The sequence below is a fragment of the Lepisma saccharinum genome, chromosome 12, assembly GCF_977018435.1.
Source record: "Lepisma saccharinum chromosome 12, izLepSacc3.1, whole genome shotgun sequence".
Classification (NCBI taxonomy): Eukaryota; Metazoa; Arthropoda; class Insecta; order Zygentoma; family Lepismatidae; genus Lepisma; species Lepisma saccharinum.
The window spans coordinates 59,437,178-59,460,137 of NC_139240.1; the positions used below are offsets into that span (position 1 = coordinate 59,437,178).

General features: G+C 38.0%; 1 protein-coding gene across 3 annotated transcripts in view; it reads right to left on the bottom strand.

Moving 5' to 3' along the window:
• The window catches only part of LOC145996136 (uncharacterized), a 614,980-nt gene that overhangs the window by 158,071 nt on the left and 433,949 nt on the right, over nucleotides 1-22,960 (bottom strand). For all 3 annotated transcript variants that reach the window (XM_083132453.1, XM_083132452.1, XM_083132454.1), the window contains one exon: nucleotides 14,537-14,610. The gene's annotated coding sequence lies outside the window, so the exon portion shown is untranslated. The remainder of the gene's footprint in view (nucleotides 1-14,536; nucleotides 14,611-22,960) is intronic.

The window sequence follows — 22,960 nt, forward strand, 5'->3', positions numbered from 1 at the left end:
AGAAAGAAAGAGAGATAAGTAAAAGAAGCGAGAAAAAGATAAATAAAAGTAGAGAGAGAAAGAAATAAAACCGTGAGAAGGAGAGAGAGAGGAAGAGAAATCAAAGAAGCGAATGACAGTGAAAAATAATAATTGAGAAAAAGTGAAGAAAAGGGAAGAGCAAGGAAAAAAGAGATAATCACAAAGAGAGAAAGTATGTAAGAGGAAATAAATTCCAAATCATAGAAAGGAAGGCGAAAATATAGAGAAGAAAAAGTGAAAAGGAATTCAGATCTTAATAATTTTCCATCTTGCAGGAGCGCCCATGGACCCCCTTGACCAAGCATAGTGGCTAAGCAAGATTTCTACAGAACAAAATGAGTGGACAGTAATGTATTTGTCTTATGCCTGGAACACACGAAGCTAGATTACCTGCTGGATTTTCTAGTTGGACTAGGACTAGTGTGGTATTGGTTCATCTGCTAGTTTTCGCCTCACACGACACTTGTTACCGAACTTGTCGGTATCCTTTTGTCCCCACAAGGCATTGCGCAGAGCACACAAGCTAAATAGATGGACGAGCAATTTGAAGAACGTTATAGAAAGAATATATGGTAATCAATGTGTTCTGAACAAGCCTTTCTCGGGTATTCATACATGAAATTCGCAAGATTCATTCATAAAAGAAGTATTTTGTCCAACTAAATAATGTCAAACATTTAATACAATGATAATAATAACAATTTTCATTATCGGCTAATCACATTTGTTGTGTACAAATCTCATCGCTTTGGATAAATTCCTATAAACACGAGTGTACATCATCTCTCTTCTTTTTCTTTCATCGAGCAGAGAACATAGACAACCACAGACAAAAAACTTTCCCTTGCCAAACTCACAGATTATCTTCAAATGACTATACTTTCGCTCTGATTGGCTGTTCAACAGAATTTAGCTGAGAAAGCCAGTTGCAATTAGAACACGGTCTAGTCGTCAAAACCAATCGCCAACTAGAGCATTCCTACTGGAAATCCAGTTCCTTGTTATTCGGCTTTTAGGCTGTGGCCGAAAGATACAAAGTACAGACTTGAAGTATGGTCTTGGCGGAAGTGACGCCATCTAGTACAGTCCGAAAGCGTCAAGTACAGAAGTACACAAGTGCACAGCTCGCAGCACAGACGGTTGCTGACTAGCTCACGTGATTTCCGCACTCGTTGTTCATTTGTTTAAATAATCACGGAGGTAGAAAGCCAACAACACAGGTTAAATATACGTTATGGGCCAGCAAGTTGTTGGTTAAAGTTCTTCTAATATGTGGAAATGTATGTGTACGAACGTTTGAAAATGCTATGTGATTTCCGTAGTGAAAATAGTGTTTAAAATGCAGGGAAAACAACGAACGAGCCCTCAGTTCTATCTACTGACCGTATTTGGCGCTGCAGTCGAAGAGCAATTCGACAGACTTTCACTTCCAGTCCACACTGCAAGACCATACTCAAGGATGCTCGCTTCAAGTACAGTCTTGAATTTTCCGGACACGGCCTTAATCTCTTACCATTCAGAGTTGAATCCAAGAAACAATTTCTGGATTGCACAATCACATTAAGACATGCAACCAAGTTGGGTTCCGGAGTGACATCGCAGTGAAAAGCAAGAGATTAATGCAATATGACAGAAACTTATTAATAATTACCTCTCTCTCCGCTGCGGGTAAGTGGCGCTCTAAGCGACTTCCGGGACAAGGCAACCACAACGCTCAACTTTGAGAGACCAAGCACTGCGACAGTTCCGGTCACTTTGACTACCAGATCCCAGCCGGGGACGAGGCAACCAAAAAACCTCCCCTTCGTGCATCGTAAATCCCAACCCCGGGAGGGGGTTGGAAAAGTCGGAAGGAGCCAGAGGAAAAGTGGAGAGGGGGAAGAGAGATCGCAGCATCCACGAAAGGAGCAAGGGAAGATACAGTCCCAGCTGAAAGAAATGGATGTGAATCCTTGCGGACTTTCAGGACAAATCCCTTCCAGGGTCTCAGGGAGGATTGGGGAGGACCAGAACCGCAAAATAGGGGCGTGGGGAAGGTTTTTGCACCCCCTGCAAAGAGGGGGAGAGATAATGTCTCTCGCGAGAGTGGAAGATGAGCATCGGAATTGGGGGAAGAGAAGAACACTCAAAAACACGACTAGATGGCATTCTTTACGGTCGACATCTCCGTGTTCAGGGATGGTAACTTGGACCTTAAAGGCAACGGGAACCGTCGTAGCGAAAGTTTCTTATTGCGAAAAGCGGTGTAGTAATTAAAACCAACCGGAGAAAGGGGGGGAGGGAGGGTTGAAGGATACTTGGAGGTTTTTGGCAATCTTTTTCAACCCCTCGAGTACCGTCTCCCTTTTCTCCAGAACTTCCTCTTTCCGGATCTAAAGCTGGAAAGTGTCACGTGACGACTGACAGGAAATACACGCACTTTTTAAACACATGTGGCCGTGGACAGATGCAACCCTTAACCTCGGTTCTATATTTAAATCGTGTATATTTTCCCATCTGGATACCTCTCCACTTCATCACGATTCACGGAAATGGTTATTTTCAATATTCTCTTGAACGCCAAGGTCACAGCTGGGGTGGAGACAACTTGCCGGAAGGTCAATCCCACTTCCGGTCAGACAATAAAATTACTATTTACGAGAATGGCATGATTATCTATAAATTACAACATTCAAATTCACGACACAATGGTTTGGTTCCTGTATGTATACGTATTGCCTCCATTGTAGAACGTATCTTTAAATGTACGATTGTTACATTAAGTAAACACTATGTTCATCACGCATTTATTTGTAATTTTATCAATGTTAATTAGAACAATCACAGTGGCGTGCCCAGAATTTTCGAAATGTGAGAGTACGAATACTTTATTTATATAATCAGTCCACGTGTTGCCATGTTTTTTTTAGGAATACTGAGCCAAAGGGAGGGGGTTATTACCCCATCACCTCGCCCCCTTGGGCACGCCACTGAACGATCAAATTACAATGTCTGATGAAGGTAGCGAAACATTACATCAAAAAAGCTTGTACGTGTTTGTAACAACGAATTCCGTTTCTGAACTTAACTATAAAATACTGTAGCATGATGTCATTCCAACACAGGAAATTCAGTACCTTTTTATAAAAATTGGGAGGGGGCTAAGTTTTATAGGGATGTTAAATAATCTCTGCACAGTTTACGTAAACTAAGTACGTTATCGACAAACTATGAGAGACTACAGATCTTTCAAATACGACTTATGTATAATCAGAAAAATCTCAGCTTATTAAACAATGAAAAAGATAAGCAGTTCTTCTTCTTCTTTTATTGGCTCACACCGCGTTTAAGCCATTTCTAGCCAAAGGTGACGAGTAAAGATTTTATTTAATTTGTTCTTGTTCCAAGCACAGTAATCTGTATGCTTATTCACTTTCCTCAAGAAATTACATACTCCAATGTCACTTTTACAGTATTATAGACATTTATGTTCCTAAGATATAGTGAGGGTTTGTGGTTTTAAAAGTGTTTTTAAACAGCCGAGAACAGCTTTTCAGCCTTGTTTTGTTATTGTTTATTCTGGGTGTTATCGTAACGAACCTTAAAGTTCGTGGGATCTGAACCAGTTAACTGATGGGGTGATGTAAACTACTCATCATTCATCCTCTTGATGAGACCACTCGTCATTGACATGACGAGTTATTGCTTGGCATGCGAAAGGTACAAATTACACAAAGGAATTAAACTACTGAAAAGACAATGGCAACTCGTTGGATTTTGTGAACCGTTGAACCTGTATCATGGCTGGGTGTAGGATAATTACCTGTCTAACTGAAGTCTCTTAGCTGAATGAAAATAGCGAAGTCCTCTGTGAGCTTCTCTCCTATTTGTTGACCAGAGCGTTGTACTACTCTTCACCTCCTGCCTTGCTGACCTCCTCTCTCTATGCTCTCAATTCCCAAAGTCCAGTCCCTTCCCAGCTTGTCTCACCTCTATATCCCCTGGCCATCGAGCTCTTCCTCGATGCCGAATCGCCGAATCGTGTTTATTATCATAATTGCTACCATGCAAACCGCTGACACCAAACCCAGAAGTGTTACCTATTTCCTGAATGCTCAGGAGGTTTGCATGGCACAACACAATGCATTGTAAACATGCCTAAGAGGCTTGAGACAGCTGAGAAAAACAAGTGAATGCCCTGGTCAACATGAAGCGTTCAGAGATACTTAATAAAATAAACATACAATCCTATGGATTGTTACGTTCGCGCCGCCTAGGAAAAATTTTCTCCTTTGAAAATTTAAAAGTCAAATCGCAAAGCTTGACATGACTCAGGTTCGCCAATTCCATATATTTTCTTAAAAAACCAAATATACAAAAGAAATCCACCAAAACATAACTTTCCCTTGTTTGCCGTAGCCTGAATGAAAAATTTTTATTACCTAAACTCTAAAATGAATAATACCCTTAATACTAACAAATTCGTATGTTTATACGATGTAAAAAACAATAATATATACTATTATAGGACTAGAAATCACAAACGTTCGTGTCGTTAAGCGATAAAACTCTTAATGTATCACATGTGCGTGTACGTAATGTGTATTATGTATAATTGCTCATCAACCTGCTCCTAGTCAAGAGTCTGTGATGCCTCGCCACGCGGTAACGACTCTGTGTCTCCCGCAAGGCCAACGGTTGGAGCATCTTGCAAGATGGAAAGGAATTCACAATGTTTATTTATATTGGCACTTGATATAGACTCTTCAAATAAATAGAAAAACCTTAAAAAGGTGCACAAGTAAGTACACGTAAGTAAGCATGTAAAACATTGTCACTTCTCACTGTTTTGTCCGTGTAAAAACCTGATCATATCAAAGTGCGTATGTTTTACGAACTACGTAGCACTGCACTCCTAACATCGCCAAATATATAAACTTGCATGGCTGTGTTGCACATTCCAATGTATTATTATACAATATTCAAAGCATATAGTGAGTTACACTGAAAACTGTCGCTGGTAAAACTTAATTATAGCGTTCAATTTTCTTTTCTACATTAAACTTGTACACTGTATACATATATATGGCTTGGTGAATACCTTTGTATGACTGCACACAAAATTAATAATCTTCCCAGTGACAAAACTATATGCTTGAGTTTAAATATCAAATAAATGTTCTGCGAACAAATGTGTCGCTTTCAATATTCCATGTTGGTGAGAAGAAAAAAAAAATATATATCACACTAATATCTGCATGCAATAAACATATGCATAAAATATTGTCACTAAAGCATGCTTTCTAAAATGTTCGAAAGTGCTGGAATTATGTTTTTTATTGCTTGCATGTCCGTTTATTATTCAAAGTGCAAAATTTCATCGTAAAAAAAATTAGGCACTAATTAATGCACTGGTCAATTGACACCACTAATGCTTGTCGCTTCCTTGCAGTATAATGTAAACTCAAATGCATATAAAACTAGTTCTTATGCATGACACAAAACTGAAAATGTATATAAGGACTATGGAAAAGTACTGTTTCCCATAATGCATGTTAAATGACCAAATAGATACACATGATAGGAGCTCACATGTGTATGTGTAGAAACACTGTAGCACAATTCTGTAATTATTGTTTGTGACCAGAACTGCTGGTTGTAGAATGTATGTTTTCTCTGCTTCCTCTTCTTTCTGGATTGCGTGTCGTCTTGACTGCATTGGGGCAATGTAAAAATGTAGTAAATTACCCGTAGAACTTGGGAGATGGGGAAAAGTTGTTGTTTTAACTGCAAACAGTGTGGAGGGGAATTTTATTTAGCTCCATCACTAGGTGTTGTTGATAATGTGTAGTCCGCTATACTGGGAAATGTATGGTTGACTACATCCTTCCCGTAAAAGGTAGTCTCCGTGCAGTAATAAGTAGAAATGTCTGCATGTCTCCCTCAAATTGGTGGTAATGAGTCTCTTCTTGAAATAGTACTTAAAATGTCTGCATGTCTCCCTCAAATTGGTGGTGACGAGTCTCTTCTTGAAATAGTACTTAAAATGTCTGCATGTCTCCCTCGTAGAATGATACTCAGTCTTTCTGCCTGGTAATAGTAGACTGCCTGCGGATGTCCGTCATGAAAAATGCCCATGGATGGTGTAGGCATTGCTTGTCCATGGCGTTCCGTATAGACAGGTTAGGTTAAAAGGAAAAATTATGACAAAGAAAGGAAATAGCAATAGGATGGGTATATATAATTCAAGTATGCATGTACACAAAACCAACTAATTTCCACTGCCTTTTCTTTTAAAATTAAATTAAATTGTCTCATCAAAAATAAAATATGATTAAAATAAATTGATAAAATAATTGCCATAACTCTTTGAAAATAAATAAGGAAAAATTTAAATAAAATATCCAACCGTAATTTAAAATATTAATGTCCATGATTATTACTGCGCTGCTCTAAATGAATCTGTTTAGAAAGCTGATAATGTTTATACAAATAATATCCTAAGGTTGCGGTTAATAAAACATTCCAAATAACAAAAACTAATATAGACATAGGCAAAGGGTTTAAAACTAATTCTTGAAATGAAATGTTCTTACTAATTGATTGATTAAGTTGTTTTAAAGCAAGTTCAAGCGGAGTCCATTGGGGAATAGTGAAATCAGATAAATTCTTGGGAATATTAGGTAGTAACTCAATTTCCTTCATTTTAACTTGTTCGAAAGCTAAAATTCTTGTGTGTAAAATTTGCTGATCCACAATAATTTGCGAAAAATCCTGATAATTAAAAAATAAAGATTGGCCTTCGTTAAGCTGAACTGATCTGTGCGTGTTCAAATTATTATTCAAATTCTGAATGACAATAAATTGACCTGAACCTGATATTAAAATACCATTGCGTGTTCTGATAAACTGAAATAATTTATTGTCAGTAATAGACTTCAATTCAAAATTACAAAATGTAGAATTAATAAACAAAGATAAGTGTTGCAAGCATGTTCTAAATTCTGTTTAAATGTAAAAAAAAATATTATGTGGTGAACCCTTAAAATAAATATATAAAATTTGTGTTGCGCAAAGCAAGCTGTTAGTATCTAAAAGGTTGCTTTGACAAGCCTCTAATGGCCTCCTAATAAAAATAGGCCGGTGCAATTTGCCGTGGTTGAATATAATGCAATATAAAACAAAATTTCAGTAAATGCTACTTCTGAGTTTCGTTGAAACTCCAGGTGGTAACAAAATATAGCATCAGGGAATTAAAAGAGTGATATTCAAATTTGAAACACAATAAAAATAATAAAAACTTTCTCAATTTCAAATTTTCCTTTAAACAAAAGAAATGTATCCACTCAAAACTTCTTGAGTCCGCCGTATACCTCAAATCACTTGGTCGTGTAAACAAACCCGCCGCGGAAAGGTATACTTGACCCATATAAGAATGGTGTGTCAATCCCTTAGGTATGTTTAAACAAAATAAATAGAGAATAGTTATGCAATATATTAAAATATAAATAGAAATTACTAGTTATTACCTACTGTACTAAAATTAACATGAAGTTAATCAGTAAGAAGTAATGAATTTATTGCTGCATTGTCAAATAAGGTGCAAATTGGGTAAGTGAGCTAAATTTCCTAATAATAAATAATAATTTCTCAAATTCTAACATTTGTGGTAAACCACACTGTTTAAATTTGGAAAGGCTAACGATGCCGTGGCGACTTTTGCTGCACATGCCTGTGCCAACCACCGAGGCTTAGCCTGGCATGTTGCTGACAAATTTGATTACTCTATGTGCATAAAGTGCTAAAAATTGCCCTTGTGTAGAAATTTCCCTGATTTTATCAAAATTTCGTTTGACTCTATCCTGATTTAAACCAAATGTACGTCGATTTCCCAAAAAATTTACTTACTATAAATATCTCTATGAAAAACGGGAAAATTTTGCGAGAAAAAACGCAAAAAAAAAATTTGTCTTGTTGTTCCTTAAAAAAAACTTATTGGTCGTGATTAACCTGAAGTGCATAAATGCGACGTTTTACGGAAAAAATTTATCTATATAGAACAAAATATCCCTAACCTTGTTTACGTGAACTTCTATCGTAAAAATCAAATTCTGATGGCTATATGTGTAACTAAACTGATCCCCTAAAATTGTAATGGACGAACGCCACTAATGCGAGAAAATATGCAAGGCCTATGGTAAGTGTTTTCTGAGCTTCCAGCGTGTTCAAAGTACTCGGGAGAGCGCTTGAGTGCAGAAAAGGAATTCGCTGATACCAGACATTCTAAATTGTGCAAGGTTGCATTTGTGGTCGCTGGACGTAACTGAAAATTTCTCTATGGCGACAACGAAAGCTCTGGCAAGTTCGCTGCCGTGATCGGCGACTTCGGGGAAGTTCGGGTGCCGTCGGAGAGTTGGAGGGGAAAAAGGTCGCTGCTTCGAGCAGCGGGCAAAGGAACGGAGAGAGAAAATGCAAGGCGATGGTTCGCTGATACATTGAATGACGCGTAACTGTTTACAAAACTTTAAATTACTACGAACAAAGTCTAGTAAGCGCTGCGGGAGTTCGAAATAAAGTCAAGGACTTTGAAATGACGTAATAAATTGGATGAAAAAAAAAACTTCGTTGCGCTTGCAACAGCGTGTTACTAGAACACTTCCGTGCTGGTAAAATAACAACAGTTGGGAAGCTGTTAGCAAACTAAATGACTAATAAACCTTGCATAAGGTACAATGAAACGTAAAAAATGAATTATACTTAAAATTTAAATCGTAATGAATATAAAATTCTAGGTGAACATGAAGTGGTAGAAAATGTGGTCTGTAAACGAAACAACAGGTTCGGGAACCTGAAAATTTGGCTTACTTTCTGCTTTTAAAGTAACACTTGAAACTTTCTCAACTTTTACTGGTGACTGATTCGCAAATGACTCTTTAACTTTTACAACTGGCTGAACACAGTGTGAAATAGGCAATTCACTTTCCATTTTGTGACTGTTTTGAACGAAATTAGGATCCTTGCTTACGGCAAATTTCTGAACTCTATCTTTAACGGATAAAATATTCTTCGGCAAATCTATACTGTCGTCTTTAGTGACTAAACTATTTCTGGATACATCTTGAACTGCTAGTTGTACCCTAGGTTGAATAATAATGGACTGAGGCAAGAGTGGAGGAATTGGCGGGTGACTCGTTTTTAATGGTACCACTTCAACAATCGGTGCAATATCGTCGTAAATCTGCTCAATGGGCGGTGAATCATTAAGTTTGCTTAACGGTAATTCGTTGGTACACTCATGGTCATAAGTAATAGATTTCTTGCGGTGACATTGAAAATAACAGATTATGAAAATTATAAAAATACTAATAATAAATGTTGTTAATAATAAAATTGTAATTATATTATAAGGATAGTCAAAGGACTTGTTCAACAGATAAATAAAATTAGAAGCTTTTACGTATGGAAGAAATCCGTTTAAAATAACTAAAATCGCAATGATTTTCATGTTGCTTAGGCAATCAAAACAAACAGTTCTTCAAAGCTAATACGTACTTTAAGCTTGCCTAGTCTAAGTAGTAGATATTTTAACTCAACTTTTAATTATTTCTGACTCTAGGCTCAAATTATCTGCGTGATTTATTTATTTAATATAATTTATTTATTCTCTAAATTTATTAGCACTGTTTAACTTATGTTATTTTAAATTTTTCTGCAAACTTATCTTATTTTTATTTCAGGTGTTAACTTTACGTTTAAATTCTTTGAAATCAATCGAACCGTACTAAGGTACAAGGTAAGGAAAAAAATTGAGACTGATTTACTCCTGACTACCTGAAATAAAATAATAACTTTTATTTATGCGATCTTTAAATGCATTAAAATACTAACATCACTGAAACTTGAAGAATCTTTAATTCTCTCTACTCATTCTAAAATATGCTTAGCATATTATTGTGGCAAAGCTTTAAACTAAAACCGTTGTGGTTTACTCATAATCATTCTGCGATGGCAGAATGGATTTCCAGGATTTTGGTCATGATCCAATATCCGAAGGAAAATACTTGTAACTGGAGCGCAATAAAATCTTGACGTCGACGTCTACATATTCATATAATATAAATATTCTCATAACTGGCGCTTAAAATTAAACTTTGCTAATATAATCATATACCTTCTTCTGAAGAGTAACTATAAAATTCTAGTGATGTATTCGCTGAGCTAGTATTATTACATACTGCAAAACTTTTGTGCCTAAAGCACATTATTAAATAATAAGTCTGCTTTTAATCTTTAATATTATTAGTGCTATTTTATTATAAATTATTATTATGTTACGCGAGTGGATTTAAAATATTAGACCTGTTTCACTTTAATAAATGCCGTAACTTAGAGCAAACTTGCAATATTTATATTTAAAATTTTAAAACAAACTGCATTTTAAAGTTTTTAACATTCGAAGCTACAATGTGCTAAGGATAAATATTCAACTGTCAAACGAAACAATGTTTCGGACAGGAAAAAAAAATATATAAATATAAACTAACAATAAAATCTCGTTAATATGTGAGAAACGTCCACGCCGTGTAATGCTCTCATAATTCTCTTCTAGTTATTCAAAATAAGTTGGCTGTGCCTAACTTTGCTTAAAGCATATAAGTATATGTATATCTGTGTACGGATTCATTCTCGTCACTACTGCTTACCTGTGCGGACATCTCTCGTCACTGCAGCCTATTTATACATCTATTACTTCTCAACTAGAACTTTTAATTAATCGGGCGGTTTATACCCTAAATCACGGTACGCCACTCTAACTATATACGCTTGGCGTAATAGCGGACATAATTGTACAGCGTGTCGAGGAATATAATTAGCGTTTCGTTTCTTTACATATTAACATGGATTAAAATTTTCAGGCAATGTATGCGTAAGTTAAGGTAACATAAGGCAAGTGACTATCTCGTATAAACTTGACTATCTCCTTAATCTAAGCTCCCTTCATGAGGTGCTAGGAGACTTCAGTCATTAAGAATATAAATGAGTGGTCCTCGGGGCCTTATTCATTCCCAAAACTATATATTTATAAAAATGTAATATCCTCGTTGCAATAATCTTAGCAGTTATAGTTCAAGCATTCTAAATCATTTACAAGTTACGGTCAGTTTTAAACCAAATTTAAATTAAACTTTTAAGGAATTTCAATTAATAATAATAACAAAAACAAAATATTGACTCAAACAAGCATACTCTGTGCTATGACTCGTTAAGATGCACTATAGTGCCGATTAACTCTAACTCCGTGGCACTAATTTATTTTCCTCATTCATAAATAACTTTAAAATCCACTTTTAATCCACGTTATTAATTAATTAAAATGTTAAAGATAAAATCGTTTACTGTTCACTGTAGCTTACTGCATCCTCATAACCAACGTTGTAATAATTTTCGTATCCAAGATCATGTAAAAAAAATTCTAAATCACTGTCAATGCAAGAAATCTTCAAGTCTAAATGCCTATTCCTTATTCCTTATTTAAAATTCTGGATGGTAAAAATTTCCCAGGTGGGAATTTGTCGTAGCCATGGTACCGGGTTCGTGAGTGAACCACAGAGCTACCAGGAGCAGATTGATAGGGAATCGTCCACGGACGTCCCTGGGCCGGCCACATTTTTGATGAAATGGGCCTCCCTCAAATCCGACATCGAACCTTCCGCCATGCGGAATGCCGGACGCTCCTGATACCATAGCGCCAGCCCGACGTGGGTAACCGCGACGGAGCTAGGGCGCAGTTCCTCCGCATTCTTACATTTCGCTGATTATCGACCCAAACTTGAAGTCGATAAATTTAATCGAATTCATCCTCATGTTAGACTAAACATCTATCATGGCATATATAAATTCTTCTCCCCCCCATTAATGCAAAAAACTTTAAGCCCTATGTATTTTCAAAATAAAATATGGCAAGGACATACTAACGAAACTAAATAAATGAGCAAAATTTTGGGGTGGGGTTGAATTTAAACTGGCTAACAATTTCTTTTCATTTCTGAAAAAATGAAAAGACCCGCTAATCTCCACCACGTAACGAGCTTTGGGGTGGGGTTGAATTTTTAAACTGGCTAACAAACTCTTTTCTCATCGCATTTCCGAAAAAATGCATGAGAAGCCCCAGCAAATCCACCACGTAACGAACCTTAAAGTTCGTGGGATCTGAACCAGTTAACTGATGGGGTGATGTAAACTACTCATCATTCATCCTCTTGATGAGACCACTCGTCATTGACATGACGAGTTATTGCTTGGCATGCGAAAGGTACAAATTACACAAAGGAATTAAACTACTGAAAAGACAATGGCAACTCGTTGGATTTTGTGAACCGTTGAACCTGTATCATGGCTGGGTGTAGGATAATTACCTGTCTAACTGAAGTCTCTTAGCTGAATGAAAATAGCGAAGTCCTCTGTGAGCTTCTCTCCTATTTGTTGACCAGAGCGTTGTACTACTCTTCACCTCCTGCCTTGCTGACCTCCTCTCTCTATGCTCTCAATTCCCAAAGTCCAGTCCCTTCCCAGCTTGTCTCACCTCTATATCCCCTGGCCATCGAGCTCTTCCTCGATGCCGAATCGCCGAATCGTGTTTATTATCATAATTGCTACCATGCAAACCGCTGACACCAAACCCAGAAGTGTTACCTATTTCCTGAATGCTCAGGAGGTTTGCATGGCACAACACAATGCATTGTAAACATGCCTAAGAGGCTTGAGACAGCTGAGAAAAACAAGTGAATGCCCTGGTCAACATGAAGCGTTCAGAGATACTTAATAAAATAAACATACAATCCTATGGATTGTTACGTTATGAACATGTTTATATTATGAAGTTATGTTTCCGGGCAAATCTATACAAAATCCACATAATCGTAGTTTGAGGTTCGGAGCTAAGTGTAGATATATATCAAGTTACTTAAATTAATAAAATAATTGTCATTTTGTTTTTGTTTCTAATTTCGCGTTATCATTAAATTTAAAAAGTGGAGAGTTTAAGAGATATACAGAAAAAATTGATTCGTTTGAATCAAAACACACTTGGTTAAGCATTTGATAACCACAAAAAAAAATTGGTAGCCTTCAATAATTTTGACCCAATTTATTTTGGTAAATCTAAAGAAATGTGCACCGTTACTAGACGAATTTAGTTCTAAACAAAATACTTCTTGTCAACTACTTAACCAGAGATTTGGTTACCAGAAGCAATCATTAGTTATTTATTAATAAATAATCAGTTCGAATGGGGTACGGGAATCGAACGAATTTGGAAAAGTCTTCTGTCTGTGAAATACGAAATGTTCCCACAAAATGCATCACTACAAATATTCACAATTTTCAGTGTCAAATATCAAGCAAATTAATCATGCGAAGTAAAAATTTTTCAAATTTCAATTTCGATTTCAATGTTCGTTACGAACAATTAGCACAGAATGAACTTTTTCATTCATGAATCTTAATTTACGCAGAGCATTACACACTTCTCGCATGTGAGATTTGAAGGTTTTTTTCCCACGATACGTCACGAGCAAGGAAAGAAACAAGTGAAGTACTCCTTAGCTACCGACCGGGGTTGATTTTTACTACATATAAATCAGTTCTCTGGTTATTTGAAACTTTTTTCCCTCTGTGTAGGAAGAGATCTGTCCCACTAAAATACTCAAAATGCAGAGAGAGAAAGAGAGAAAGGGAGAAAGGGAGGGAGGGAGGGAGAGAGAGAGAGAGGGAGGGAGAGAGATAGAGAGAGGGAGAGAAAGGGAGAGAGAGAGAAAGGGAGAGAGAGGGAGAGAAAGGGAGAGAGAGAAAGAGAGAGGGAGAGGGAGAGAGAGAGAAAGGGAGAGAGGGAGAGAAAGGGAGAGAGGGAGAGAAAGGGAGAGAGAAAGAGAGAGAGGGAGAGAGAGAGAAGGAGAGAAAGGGGGAGAGAGAGAAGGAGAGAGAGGGGAGAGAGGGGGAGAAAGGGGGAGAGAGAGAAAGGGAAAGAGAGGGAGAGAGAGAGGGAGAGAGAAAGAGAGAGAGGGGAGAGAGAGAAAGGGAGAGAGAGAGAGGGAGAGAGAAAGAGAGAGAGGGAGGGAGAGAGAAAGGTGGAGAGGGAGAGAGAAAGGTGGAGAGAGAGAGAGAAAGGGAGAGAGAGAAAGAGAAAGAGAGAGAGAGGGAGAGGGAGAGAAAGGGAGAGAGGGAGAGAAAGGGAGAGAGGGAGAAAGGGAGAGAGAGAGAGAAAGGGGGAGAGAGAGAGGAGAGAGAGAGGGGAGAAAGGGGGAGAAAGGGGGAGAGAAAGAGAGAGAGAGAGAAAGGGAGAGAGAGGGAGATAGGGAGAAAGGGAGAGAGAGCGAGAGAGAGAGAGAAGTACGCCTACTTCTTCTAATTATTCCGCTCTTTACACGAGAAATTAAAGAGAAAGTCAATACACCAACTTTCCTTTAATGGTGGAAGAAAAGTTACATGTCATCATACAAAAATTATACCGTACTTGATGATACACAAACGTACTCACCTATAATCAGGAGTGGCGTGAAATTTTCTTGTGTCACGATATGGAGCGCCTTTTAATGCCAATTAAAACCTTATCTGGAAATAGAGAAGATTCAAATTAAACAGAATCCACATCAATTAAACCACACGAAATGTCAATTATATTCATTATCGAAGCTAACGGTGCGATTAACGGATTCCGTTCAGACCCGTCGCGGATATTTTTGGTCGGTGTGTTTGAAAGTGGACACGAATTGCATTTTCTCTTGCCTCTTAACTGAGCACGCGACAAGTTTGATAATACAGTCCGGCCAAGGGAAACGAAACTAGCTGGAAAGTAAGATTCCAAACGCGAGAGGGGAAGCAGGTAGAACATCCACCAAACCACCCTGTGGCATTTTGCTTGCATAGGTTCGCTTGTTGTTTTTATTAGGTACTGCTTGCTGCGTTGTGTTTGTGATGTCTCGTTCAATTCGTAACAAACCGTTTCGAAGTGGAACAAAGAAAACTGTAACGTTTTGGTCCCTGTTGCACATTCTACAAAACGCCCTCGATATAAAACACAATGGCACAAACAATTCAGTTACTACATTGTACATTTTCTTTATTATATTTATAATACTACGTATAATAATACTATTATTATTAGTGTATGCTATCCTGATTACTGCTGTGTACATTTGTGCTAATTATAATATTTACTAAGGATATCAATTTAATTGAATGATCTAAAACAAAGTTACTGGTTTACAAACAAGTTTATCTACTAATGTGACGTGATGAAGACTTTCCTGATATATTCTGCTTATATAGTATATGGATGGCTATTTTTTGTTCATTCTGTACCCTTACATAATTCGTAAACGTCTCTACTTATTTTGGCGGCGATGTTACTACGTTTGAAACTTCATTGTTGTTTCCACAGCAGAACCCGCTTCCTGACCAAAGTGACATCACCCCTATTTTGCCAATGAACACGTCCAGTTAGCGCATGCGCACTTCCGTCCATGGTCTCAGCTAAGGCAGCCAGACAGTATCTGCCGCACAGAATAACTTTTCCAAGGCTTGAATTTATACTAATTCACGAAGTCTACCAAAATAACAAATCCAAAAATTGACTTTTTTCCTGTCCCCTTTTTGTTAACATTTATTTAATGGCACCTTGCTTAGGTTTAGTTGGAAATTAAAAAAATATATACTTTTATTCAATTAAAAAAAACCTTACCACAAGGTCGGTTAAGATGAAAACTGAAGCTGTACTATATCAAGAGATTTAGGGTTGTTTTAATTATTAATGCATGTAAATAATGCATCAGACTTCATCCTGGATGGGGAATGGCCACATTACTTTATTTAATATTTTTACAAAACTTCACGCATACAAGAATGTAGTTCTTAAGAAACAACGTGAACAAATCTGAACCACAACTAAACACAATTTTAGATCTCCACATATTCATTTTTATCAAATCGCAGTACAGGTATATAACAATGTAAATTCACTATACGGAACAAAAAAAATAGCAAAAGTTATTTCTGGACTCCCTTGCCCCTTCTCCTAACCTCCGCCACTGTGTATGGAGTAGTTTGACAGTATTTTTGTGCCTTGCAGAACAGGAGCGTTGCGGAATGTCATTTCGCTTACTACATATCAATGTAAAGCTCTCCCTCCCCACACAACCATAATAAAGATGTGATCAGCACCATTCTCCGAGCGCACTTAACCCCAGGATTGCGTCCAGGTATCCAGGCTGAGTAATCACCAGAGGTGCTCCATAAAGGGACACTGCACTACCCGAAATAAACCACCGCGGGAATCGAACGTTGGTCTCTCGCGTGGCAGTCAAACACACTACCGACCAGACCACCTCGTATGCCGAAGTGTATTGAATAGCAATATTAAAACTAACGTTTAATAAATGAATAGAAGCAACAAAGACGGATACATCTAATAGCTTCTTATCTGAGGAGCTTAACGTGCCACACAGAGAAAAATGTTTGTTTGGATTAACCAAAAAATGATTAGTGGTGAACAAATCGTTTGTTTAAATAGGCATCAACCAAACAATTGTTCACCAGTACCAAAAGATTTGGTCAAGTTCTATTTGTTTGCGTAAACATTTTTTTGGAATATTATTTTCGTAAATCTAACAAAATGTAGCCTTTTGTTTAGTAAAACCAAATAATTTAGTCAAAATTACCAAACGATTTGTTAAATAATTTATTCATAATTACTTGTTATACCAAATTGTTTGGCATTCTTAAACAAAATTATTTAGTAATTACAAGCAACATTTGGTTATCGGAAACAAAAAGCATAACCAAACAGCTCAACCAAACGTTTTTGGTAATTCCAAACAAACCAGTTTTTTCTGTGCATGAAGCCAGAGGTCCTAGGTTCGAACCCCGGTCAGACAGTACCATTACATTTGTCCCATCGCGGAATTCACCTCATCGTTCTGATTAACTTTCAACTGTTTTTTTTTTATTTTTGTGGTTGATTACTTACTTTCTAATTTTACTAATGCTTTGATTGTAGTAACCTGTTTCGGTTTGCGAGCTCTGGGTTTATGGCACCGACCAGTCACTCGCAAGTCTTAAGTTAGCCAATTAGTGAATAGTAAATAAGATTATAACACAAAAGGAAATAAACTACTAATAATATCTATTTTTTTTACCTTGTATTTGAAAATAGACCTTCAAATCCAATATTCACTACATTTTACACTATAAACAGTGGTATTTCCAATAATCAATATCAACTTTTCTTCTTCTGCCAGAGAATGTGGTGTGGGATCATAGTAGTAACAATTGGTTTCAATAACAACTCTTCACAAGCTTAACTTTACTAACGATTTAAACTACCGTCTAATGCGTTTAAAAGTATTTTCTCAACGCCCGGATAAAGTTTGTTCGATCGCGGGGAACTCACAACGCGACGACAACTGCCAACCGAGGAAATCTTTGTTCACCGGGAAACTTGATGTTACGCCTTTTCTGTTACCAACTGCACTGTTCTCGTTCTTTTTGCATCACTCACCCCACTGCAACCCTAAGGCTGTGATTGGTCTTAGCATAATCACACCATGCAATATTAACCAATAGCATTCAAGCTCTTACCCGCCTAGCTACAGCTTCTATTGCGACACTATCCAAACACGCTCACTGTAATCCAACACTCTTTCTACGCACAATTCCTGTTCCTCGTAATCACCCTTTCGTTATACGAGTGCGTTATTTTAAATCACTCAAAGTAATCTGTCACAAACTCAAGAGGCAGAAAAATGATGCAAAATAACCAAAACAGAAATACAACGTGAGTGAAGAAACTTGAAAAATCGTGTCACACTCACTTCTGCGGCACAGAGGTCACACTCCAGAGGCCTGTTCATTCTCTAAGCAAAGAAATTAAGAATGAACATTCCACAAAGTGTGAAGAAAGAGTCGTATAAAGTTCGCTTGACTAGCCTTGCGAGTAACCTTCTTACGAATAAGATCTAGATTATCTCTCGCGTGTTTACTGTTGCTGTTGTTGTCATTATTATTATTAGGTTGCGTATTTATAAGCACTGAATACTTGAAGAGCAGGCAGGCAAATAGGCACCTGAAAAGGCACCATAAAATTAAAAAGTTACATAATAGACAGTGAATATGAACATGTTATTAACTTTCTTAGTCAGTTGTATACTTATTTACTTAATATCTTTGTATTCTATTGCATCCTGTTCTTATTTTGCTCCTTTTCGCTAATCGCGACGATGATGATAAATTGTTCAATGAAGCTGATGTTAGGACACACAAAACAAGACATTGCATTCTGCAATTCACTGACCGATATTTGAGATTATTTGCAAGGTGCATTCGAAACGTATTTCTCGTCTGTATTCATCCATGCTACATTTCTTTGTCTAGTTTAATTTTCTTCAATAATGTGCATTTTTTCGTACTTTTTCCTCTCGCCAAAATTAGAGGAATTATAAATAAAATAATAACCCGTGGCGGAACAGCTCGACTCACTCTCACCGGCCGAGGTGGGAGATCCAGTCCAACCAGTTACGAGGTGACGTATGGTCAGCACGACGAAATCTCAGAAGAAAAGTTGTTACGCTATCCTCAGGAGACTCGAACCTACGCAAGTCCAGTAGTCGGAGAGCAAAGCGTGGGGGCCGGTGCGAGACTACTATAGTGGAGCCCAAGTTAAGAGTTCAGTATGGGCCCTTATGGGCTTTTACTTTTGAGATCACCACCCCTAAACAAGGGTGTTTTTGTCAGAAACAAAAGTCGTTAACATTCGAAAATAAAATAATAAATAAGCAAAAACCAGAAGAAATGTAAGGCTTTGATGGTTTACACCTTCTCTTGCAATTCGGACCATCAAAAAAAGACGTTTTCCTTTCTTGTGTTTACCGCGATTTGGGGAGTTAAAACTAACAGCCGTCCGACGGTTGCCACTTGCTGCAAACACGTGTTGGGAAGAGGGAAGGGGGCGGGGAATGGCCAGGCAAAAGTTCGTGAATAGGCTCCTGTCGGGGGTCAAGTGGTTTGTTGTTTGCGAGCGCGCTTTCTCATTTTGGGTATTTCTTGAAGGAATTTATTATTATAATTATTCTACAACAGCAAAATGGCAAGGGGTGGTATTATCAAGCATAGAAGTGTCCAGAGTCTTACAAGTAAAGAGAGACAAATTGTAATAAATATAAATATACTTCAAGCAGAAAAATCCCGGTAAAAGTGTTAGTTGGACTGCAAGCGAAAATACTGAAACGACTGGAATTTCGTTCAAAACTGTTTACAAAATTAATAGCGAAGCGATTAAAGGTCCTCTTGCAACACCAAACGAGCAGAAAAAACGTCAAAGAGGTAACGACTTCGAATATAACTTTAATACGAGGCGATGTGCGGCGAAACTTCGCAGGCACATTGTATATAATACATTGCCGGATTTTTCGGGAGGAGGTTTACTTGCCCCTCCAAGAATGATGACTAAGTATTATGAAAAGTATTGAGAGCGTTATATTAAAAGATAAAAAAAATGATCGAGTCATTTTTCCTAGATAGTTAAAAGAATGTCAGTCTCCTTTCTGTAATTATCCTTCATATGAGTAAAAATACAATAGAACTCCTTTTATTTCACACCACTACTAATAATTGATTGATTGAGTTTTAAGTCTAATTTTATGCGCAGATAGGTTAGTTGGGACTGGACCTACAGTTTTATGTGAGATACGAAGTACTATGTGCCTCCAGCAGGTATCGAACCCTGGATCACTTGATTTTAATGCGACGACGGAAATTCTGTTAATGCTATCCCCTTATAATCGAAGGGCCCTGGGTTCGTTTCCTGGCGGAGGTACATTCTAGGATGAATTATACATTGAAGGCTCAGTTCCGATTAGTTCATCTGACCACAAATTACACCTAGAACGAACCCTTGCAATTATATTGATGTGAATGACGTGACATGTCCAATGGGCGTATATGCTGGTCATAACCCCCCCTTGGATAAGTATTCCTAAAAGAAGAGGGTCAACAGCAGGAGAAGATGGCATATGAGGACCAGCTACTAAAAAGTATACGTACTACCCCCCTCCCCCTTCGAAAACACTAGGCACAACACTGATATAAGGGCACTCTTTGATGTGTCGAATAAGTTGCAAATCTGCACATTATATTTCCAATATTACGTAATGCTTACAGCATATTCTGTGCACGTCCCAGAAAAAAATAATCTAGACCCGCCTATGACTGTCGAGCTGCTGCTGTGCAAAACGAATAGAGGGACAAAACAGTAAAGACACAACAAGACTATCTGTGCGGTCTTACGAGTTGTTTGCGAGCACTTACAGGTCGGGGGGAGAGATTTGCTTTGGTGCATGCCGGTAATGTACACGGTTTTGTCTCAAACAAGACAGTGTGCCGATACATGTGAAACAGGCCTCCCCGATGGCACAGTGGTAACGTCCTGGTTTGATACCCTTTGGAGGCTTATAGTGGCTCGGATTCCAGTTTAAACTGTAGGTCCAGTCCCGATTAGCCTTTCTGTGCAAAAAGTGGACTTAAAGGGAAAAAACACGGCCAACGTACACGATGAAATGGACAGGAAGACGTATGTCAAGTATATTCGGGAACAGTTATTTGCAAATCTCCCTCCATGGACCGTCATTACTCTGTACCACAGCCGCATGAAAGAACAGCTTCCCATCAAATCATGGCGAAAGGATTTGTATTCTTGTATTGAACAGTACCCGTTCCGTTAATCACTAACTTTTGTTGCGACGTGTACTACAGCAGAAGTTCGATGCACGCCGGAGCCTTCTTCCACTGCGCACCATGCGGCAACACTGTCCCCATAAGCCCCATACTGAACTCTTAAGTTGGGCTCACCAATAGCCTTGCGAATACAGGACAATAAAATATCAGAATAAAATAATCTCATATCAAATTACGGTACTCACTTTTCCCCTCAGTGTCGCCAGGAAAAATGCAATAGGGTTATTTTCATTTGCCATGCCAGTTATTGTTTACTGCGATTTGTTTTGTAATTCCAATAAAATAACAGAACAAGGCACAATGATATACAGTAAAACCTCGTTAATCCGGACTAATGGGGGGGGGATAAGTTGACCGGTTTAACTGATATAACCTAAAAGAACAGTAGAAAGTGAAATAAAACTCCGATTTTAGAAATAAAACACGTTTATTATGGTATATTTAAAGGGGATTGGCCTAAATACACTATACGGTGCAGCACAAAGTCTGCGGGAAACAGAATTTCGTCAGTGGTTGACTGCCTTTTCTTTGGGAAGTTTTCTTGTTGACTTCTAACAACATTTAAAACCTTGCATTCTGCTTTTTTCCTTTCTTTGCCTGTCCGGATTAAGGGAAGTCCGGCTTATTGGGTCCGGATTAACGAGGTTTTACTGTATTTGTAATAAGAATATCATTGCATATTGAGTAGTGTCCTGACTTCCAACTCTCTGCAGAATTATTCTTTTTCCATTAAGTTTTATGGCGCTCTATACATACCGTTATGCATTATCGCTTTCGGCATATATCAACTCTATCCCTCAGCGGTGTGGAACACTGGCGTAACCAAGGGGGGAGCTGATGGGGCTACTAAATAGTCGAATGAAAGCAGTAAAGACCTCTGGAAAAATCAAACTTCCATTTAAATGATCTCAGAGTACCATTCTTGTTCTTGAACAACTTTTAAAACGAAGGTAGGTTAAAAATAGTACATATATTTGTATTTTATAGTGTGCACATGCCTCCCACCAGAACATAGCTATGTAATATCCGCCTTTAAAATTCCAGTCACCTTTTAAAGAATCCTGCGTACGCTAGCGGCGTGGAATCATCGAAAGGGAAGAAGGAGAGAAGATCATCATCATCAAAGATCGGGATCCCGGGATTCGAGTTCCTAGTCTCGAAATCCCGGGATTATTGCATCTACTCCGAATTGCATTACCTACAGGAGAGTTAAGTAGCAAAAATATGAAATAAAATACTAAAAAACTGTGTTTTTAGGCAAGAATATGCAAAATATGCATTTATAGGTACTGTAAAAAGTTACTGTTAGATGCGAAGCAATATGGAACTAATATCAAACATCAAAGCCTGTGTTGTTTCAATACAAAGGTATGAAGATTAATGGGCAAAAACCGTCAAACAATTCAACAGAACTGGTTTCGTAGCGAACTACGATAACAGCTAGACCACGCTAACAGGTGGTAAACGTGTTGAGGTTGAATTTCTATCTGTTCGGTCCACTCCCGACAAATCCAGAAATCGGAGGGAATGAAGCCATTAAAAGAAGGAGAAGAAACGAGTCAGTTTTATGACTATCAAAGAGCCATATTCCCCTGACTACGGCTGGAAGATGAGCAGTGCCATCAGGTTTAATTTTCAGAATCTGGCGGCCTTCTCGGGAAGCTATTCTGAAATTGCAGAAGTCTGGATAGGAGAGGGAGAAGCATCGTCTCGTTGTTCCCATTTGGTTTTAACGATGCACTTAGAAAACAGAATCTGGGATGAATCTTTCCAATTAAAGCTTATATTAAGCCCGCTAAAAATGTGTTTCCAAGCATTTTACTATTCTATTCATCTATAGCCTCCCCGATGCCGCAGTGGTAGCGTCGTTGCCTTGTAATCAAGGGGTCCCGGGTTCCATACCCGGTGGAGGCACATAGTGGTTCGGATCCTATTTTAAACTGTAGTTCCAGTCCCGATTAGCCTGACTGTGCATAAAGTGGACTTAAAACACTAATCCAATCAATCAATCTAAAGGTGACAGATTATTAGAATTGAGCACACATATAAGTGTGAGAAATTCATTACTCCCGATAACAGATGGGTCCGAGTTTGAGATTGTTTATAAGGTCACTTTGGGGTGTAAGAGGTGACCCTATTCGAAGACACCCAAATTTGAACCTTCCTTCCACTTAGT